Raw genomic sequence first — 7330 nt, forward strand, 5'->3', positions numbered from 1 at the left:
AGTATGAGAGGATACTAGTGGCCGCATGAGATCAGTTTGGACCCATGGAGTTTAGCTAACTGCCAGGGTAACTTGTATGTGATAAATGCAATGACACTTTCCTTCTTGCAAAGTAGGTTTCCTACATGTCATTGTTGTGCCTCTGGGAATTAGATGTCTGTTTTATGTGATGGAACCTTTGAGTTAGTATACTTTTAGGATTCTTGGACTTATAGATATTTATGTTTTGTGGTTTTGATATCCTATTTGGGACTTGAGATTATCTCTTCAGCACGGTGGGAGTGGACCACTTAGGTTCCATGCGGTCGAGTGGTAGTGTTTTTCCACTCTTATCATTTGAGATCCATCTGAGACACCGTGGCTGGAGTATTCTTGGTTGGTATTTATCATCATTATGTTCTTGGACCATTATGATAGATGATATACCCTATGATGGATGTATTTACTGGTATGTTCTTACATTGATGATTTGCATATGTTAGTTGATGATATATTATGCTTTACTTTGCATGTTAGTAGGATGTTTTTAGGAGTGACATTCCCACTATGATAATACTGATGATCTCTTCGGTGCTTTGGAATGTTACGCACGGAGGGATGGCTAGGATCCACAATGGTCTAATGATGCTATTTACGGTTGGGAGGAACCGTGCACTTAGTTATTTATGTTGTGATTCATGGCTATCTTTTATGATGGATGTTTATATCTTTATGATGATGAAGTATCATGTATGACATGTGGTTTCATTTATGTTATTGCATCATGGATTAATATTGGATATTGATGTACTTTATTTACACAAATGGTTATTCTTTTATGTCTTTCATACCTTGTAACATGTATGGTGGATGATTGAACTAAACTAAAATGTACTTATATTGTTTAAGAATGTTGGATGTATCATTGTTATTTCTTAAGGATGTGATGTTAGATGAATAATTATGATTAGATGTGATTCAACGTTAAGAGATCTTTAAAGAATGTAATCTGTTATGTATGTTATGCTTACTTTCAGATGGACATTGCTATTGCTTCCGTTATTGTGCATAAGTTATATGTGGTATTTACTTTCATATTTTAAAATTTAAAAAAAAAAAATTGTTTGGAAAACTTAGTGATATTTTAGATTAATTCTTTGGATCCCTTGGCGAGGCATTACATGAGTTGTGTTGTAACATTGTGATAATATTTCATGTAATTATTTAATATTGGAGAAAAAGAATTAAATTTCCAATTTTAAATGTGGGGTCAATGGGTTAGGTAGCACATGGTTTTAGCACATGGTTTTAGGCCATGGTTAATGTAATACCACTTGGTGGTTTTGTAGAACTTGCTACTATATAAGTAGCCACAAGGGTTGTTGTTGTATGACAAGAGAAAAAGGGAAAAGGGAAAGAGTTGAGTGGGAAAAGGCTTGACAAGTTAGCCAAGGGAACATTTGTGAAGGTTGGTAGCATGGTATGGGATGTGTGGATTCATGCTTGTTTACATAGATTGCTTGGTGGTGGCTATGGCTTTTAATTCTTCCATGTTTGTATTGCAATGGTGTTTTTGTTGAATAATACATAGCGATGAATTCTTTTGGAGGCTAGGCTTTTTCACTCAATGAGGGTTTCTCAGGGTATATCTTATGTTAGATTTTTGTGGGTACGTTGCATATTCTCTTGCATGTGGATTTTAATTGCATATTTATTTCATATCAATTATGGGGTATATGGAAATGGTTATATTCTTTGTTGAAAGTTTCCGTGTGTGTGTGTGTGTGTGTGTGTGTGTGTGTGTGTGTGTGTGTGTGTGTGTGTGTGTGGAGTTTGAAAGAGATGATGAGACCTTACCAGTGCAATTATGGTCAAATATCTTGTCATTTGATTGTGATCAACCTAGTTTTACTTTGTTTGACAATCCATTTGGAATTTCTCTTAGAAGGAGAATATTTCTATTTGTCATATATTTTCCTCATTTTTTGTATGTATTCTTAAGACCAATTGATTGTGATGTTAAGCCAAAGATATCTCACCAATGGGGGGATATTTATTTCTACCCTCACACAATTGTTGTCAGAGCTTATGGTTTCCTAGGGAGACCTCTTGTGATGCCTAAATATATGTTCCTTTAAGGATTGTATTTCTATAAGCTGTAAGGTAGATTGGTATGCTCTAGGACACCAACTTCCCAAAAAGGGCCCTTATGGGAACCTTTTTCCTAGATCTCATAGTTTTTCATCATTTTGTATTGATAAAGGTAGCAAAGAGGGAGTTGTTTCAATTACTCAAACCTTACTTTATGGAGGTTAGTTCCAAGAGATTAAATGATATAGAAGACTTTTATCATATGCTAATGCAAAAGATAAAAATAACATCAAGGGGTAAGAGTGAATTTGATTTCCTAGAGGACATCATCAAAAATGATGATGAAATTGAATCATAGAAGAAAAAGAAGACAAGATGGCATGCTTTTAAGGAATTTTTAGACCATAATCATAAAGAGGACCCAAAATTTGATCCTTTACTAGATGCCAAAACATGGGTTCAAAAGCTAAGGATAATACTTAAGAATTTTTTAGGTGTGTATGATACAATGAATGAAAAACTTGGCAAAGTAAAAACATCAAAGGTCACATTCATAGAGGATGCTAAAGGATTATATATGATGTTAAAAAAATTACATGATTCCCCAAGAAGGAAGAGGAGAGAAAATATTGAGATAGTAGTTAGAGCCTCAAAGAGATGAGCCTATAAAAAGAGTTAGAACTGAGGGAGGGTTGAGGGTATATCATAGGAAAAATCTTGCTAGGAGGGTAGTAGAACCAGTGATCCTAGAAGGTCAAGAGGAAAAGGACCTAGCTAGAAAAAACCCCTTCTCCATAGTTACCAAAACCACCTATTCCACCCTCACCATCAGAAAGGCACCATTATTTTTTTCTTGAAGAAAAGGGAGTCACTAGTAGTGTACTACCTACACAAGATGTGGAGCACCAAGAGGAATTAAATATTCCTGAAGAAGAAAAAGAGGAGGAAGATTACCTTTATATATGGGAAGAATTATTAAATGAATGACTCCTACAAGTGCTAAGGGCACCTATTTCAAACATCACCACTTAAGAGATCAAGGGACTATTCCCTAGGGATGTGAGAACATAGGCTTACAGGGCCTTTTTTGAGGATGATGAATTTGTTAAATTAGTACCCTTCAATAAGTTTCTATGGAAACACTATAAGTTAAATTATCATCAAAAATTAGAATAAAAGAAGGTACTAAGTCCTAATGCTGATTTAGAGGATCTCATTCAAGAAATTATGAATAGATTTGAAACTCTTACCCTAGAAGGGGGAAGAAAGATTGTTGTGAAATTAGGAGTATTTTTACCACATGTCAATATAGAAGATGTTGTGGCATTTGATTCCATTATGAAATAAATGAGGTTGAAAAGGTATGGTCTTAAGAAATTAGATAGACCTACTATATGTGTGTACTATATTAAGGAATTATCTACCTTAGGTACTTGGTCCTTCTCATCCTCTACTTCTGGGAAGTAGATTGTTCATGATACTAGAATCAAGGGAAACATGGTCCTTTAGAGAGTGAAATATTCCAATCTCTCTAAATCAAGTGGAGATGTGAAAGAACATGTTTCCTACATGCATGATGTAGAAGAGGAAAAGGAGAATAAGTATGAAGAGTTACGTGAGAGTTATAATCATTTTTCATTTTCTTATGACAATCAGTCAAAAAAAAAATGTTAATTTGCAAAATCAAGTTAGTTTGTTAGAAAAGAAGGTAGCCCAGCTAGAAGAAGCTAAATCCCTCACTACAAATAGGCCATCAAGTGCATATAGAGAAATATCTTCAAGACAATTGAGTATTGTGTCATTTATGCTAGCAGTTGCCATAGTGCCAGTTTAATAGATTCCTCCCAAGGAAGGAAAATATGTTCATGCTTTGATCAAAGAGGTGGTTGACTTGTAGTTAAAATTTTAAAATGACAAAATCAATTTTGGTTTTGATAAAGATATTATTATTTGAACTGCATTGATGGACTTACATGAGAAAATTAATTGGAGAATGTTTAGACTTCATGAACTATTTAAATTGTCATATTTGGCCATTAGTAAGTTGGAAGATGACAAGAATTTGGTGAGACCAACTTATAAAAAGTGGGTGAACAAAATTGATAAGATGAAAAAAAATTAGTTATGTGTAAGGGTAGATCCTAATGCACCTCCAAGTGTCATGCCAACTATTAAAATTATTTAAAATACTCAAGAACTTTTCAGTTTTTGCTTATTATATTGAAAATAAGATGATGGAGCTTAAAAAATTTGGAGGGTTTCCAGGACACATTAGTGCCACCGATTTTGAAAGAGGGAAAAAGTGTGAAGGAATTTTCTAAGTGGAGAAGTAAGGCTATTACCAAGGTGTATGACGTGGTAAACCCCATAGCCCAAGATATGAATATGAAACTTTTCCAAGAGTGTATTTCAAAATTAGTAAATTCCTGGGTGTTTTATGACAAAATTTAGAAATAAGTCACACAAATCACAACAAAATATAATCCATACAGATAGGTGGCAGATCAAATCCTCAAGGATAAATGGCCAATAGATGATTAATTTGAAAAATGGGTAAAATGGTACATTCCAAATGATTATTCTAATAATGAGGGCCCACTAGAATAAAACTGATTTGAATAAATGTCTCTTTTGATGGTGATGGTTCCTTTAGAGAATATGGAAAAGAGTCGTGTGAGCAAAGGAATGTCACATTAGGATGGTGAAGGATTAATTGCACACATTCTTCTTAAGTGAGTTACATGTTTGGTTGTAACTAGAACATTTTTTCCAAATAAGGAGTTGATATGTTTCTTTTCCCTCCAAGTATAAATCTTGTTGCAACTCACATCTATGAATGAGTTCCTAAGACCTAAACAAGGGTCCAAAATTTTGATCTAAAAAGATACTTTTCATTTAGACTCAATCCATATTTTTCTATGTTATCTGAGTGTGTTCATATTTATGAATGAAAGAAATAGAGATAGAAATAGTATAAGTCTTTTTGTCTTTCTGATCTATAGATCTAATATTGATATAGATTTTTCAAGTAAGATTAATACTATTGTAGATATCAGTCAAGTTATACAATCTGGATCTTGTATCTTTTTGTTTTGATCTTTGATTTTATGGATTCAATGTCAAGTACATGTGAATTCCAATTGTAATTTATTTTGAATTATATTCATATCAAGATTTGTTGATAATTTATTGGATTATGTAATAGCTTGTTGTAGTATGAGACAATCATAGGGTTTTAGAAAGAGATTCTGATAAGTGTGGGATGTTGATAGTATAATGACTATCCTTACAAAGTACGAGAATATATCATAAATTGTGGTATTGGATTTATAAATTGGAGCCCAAATGGATAAAGCATTGATCACGTTTTTATTCTAAATAGATATATAGGTTTGCATAGGAGTAAAAACTCTAACCAAAATCTTTTACATTTCATGTTATATAGTAGATTTGAAAGAATTGGCCTACACTTGACATAGAGAGCTTTTGGATATGAATGGTTAGTTGTCTTGTATTCCTTTTATTGTCTCAAAGTTAGAATAATTTAAGGCTACTATCCATTCTAATGGAGATTAGTACTGAATATTGCTACAATGTGAGTAGTGGTTAGCCCCAAGGCATACCCATATGAATTTTATAGAATTTAAAGGGAAGAAGACTATAATGTCTTATCATTTGATCCTATTGGTTTGATTGGGAATACCTATCATGGTTTGTAGCTAACTCTAAGGTATTTTCCACATCCTAAAGAGGTAATTAAAATCTTGTCAAATTAGGAGCCAATACAAAGAAGATGCCATTTGATATGCCATAACAATGACTTTCCAACTTCAACCTTTTGAAGCTTGAAACAAGTGACTAATAGTATTCACATCTCCACATAGAGACTCTTCACATATATACATAGTGAGGCTCTCATATCTCCCCAAATATCTCTTAATATCGAACATAATCACATGAAACACTTAATATTGTTTGAAGATAAAATTAGCCAACATAGGTACCATATCAGGCATTAAATATTCCCATGTGTTGTAATACTTTAGAACTACTAAGAAGAGGGGGGTGTGAATCAGTTATCCAAGGTCTAGATGTATAAATAAAACTTTTCACATCTTAGTGAACCCATAAAACATTATTCTTCATGCATGCATCCATAAGATTATGTAATCACTTAAAACTTGTAGGTTATTGTCAAATCAACTTTGCAAAAATGTAAAGCATGAAACGTAAGAGATTCATCAACACACTTGACACAATGATTTATGTAGAAACCCAATTTTGGAAAAACCACTAGTAACATGCTACTCTTTCCACTCTTCTGAAGTGATGCCCTATGAAAGGCCAACCCTATTAAAGGTTACAATACACATTATTAAATGTGACCCTGTTAAAGGATTTCAATCATCTTGTTAGGAGTGAGCCTTTTTAGAGGACTTTAAACCATTCACTTGGAATGTCACTCACTTAAAGGATTTACAAATGACTATTAGGTCAACTTTAATCCAAAGGATTTACCCTAGACTAATACAATTGTTAGAGAGTAATAGTAAGGCTTTGATTTGATACAACTTACAACTTCATTTGTAGATTACAAATCACTATTTAGTCCTCTTGTTTTAGGTCACTAGGTGAAGCAAGACCCTTGACTCCTTGTCTTCCTTAGGTTCTCACACATGACAAACTTGCTTCATGACTAGTCATTCCTATAAATAGGAAATTTGTATTTTTTGTTGCTCATTCTCCATCATCTAATTTTAGGGTTTGGATGGATTAGGTAGGGTATAATGTATCTACCCCATATTTCATATCTCTTCTAGAAACTTCTCCCAGAATCCTCTTTGAATTTTCCTAAAAATAGTTTACCTTGAATTATGTGCTACTAGCTTATCAACCTTATCTTCCACCAGGTTCACATTATCCAAAAAAACAAACTTGTTGGCTCAAATCCATCAAATTCACGATCTTTTGAATAATGCAGTAGCTTGACATTATCAAGCTTATGATGCTCACCACATATTGTGTTTCTTGACATCCACTGTGAAATCACTCAGCATAAACTAAAGTTTACTAGTGCTCAAAATCAACTAAACTTTACTCGACATCCACTATTCTACTTGACATACACTAGAATGAACTTTTACTTAGCTTCAACTAATTTTTGTCTCAGCTTTCTTTGCCTTTCCTTGGCACCTACTATCCATTCAGTCAAGCTTGGCAAACAAACTTTGTGTAACTTGTTCTTCTAAACTTTCTTAGT

This window comes from Cupressus sempervirens, chromosome 11 (genome assembly GCF_028749045.1).
Source record: "Cupressus sempervirens isolate cs-2001-9-10 chromosome 11, ASM2874904v1, whole genome shotgun sequence".
Lineage (NCBI taxonomy): Eukaryota > Viridiplantae > Streptophyta > Pinopsida > Cupressales > Cupressaceae > Cupressus > Cupressus sempervirens.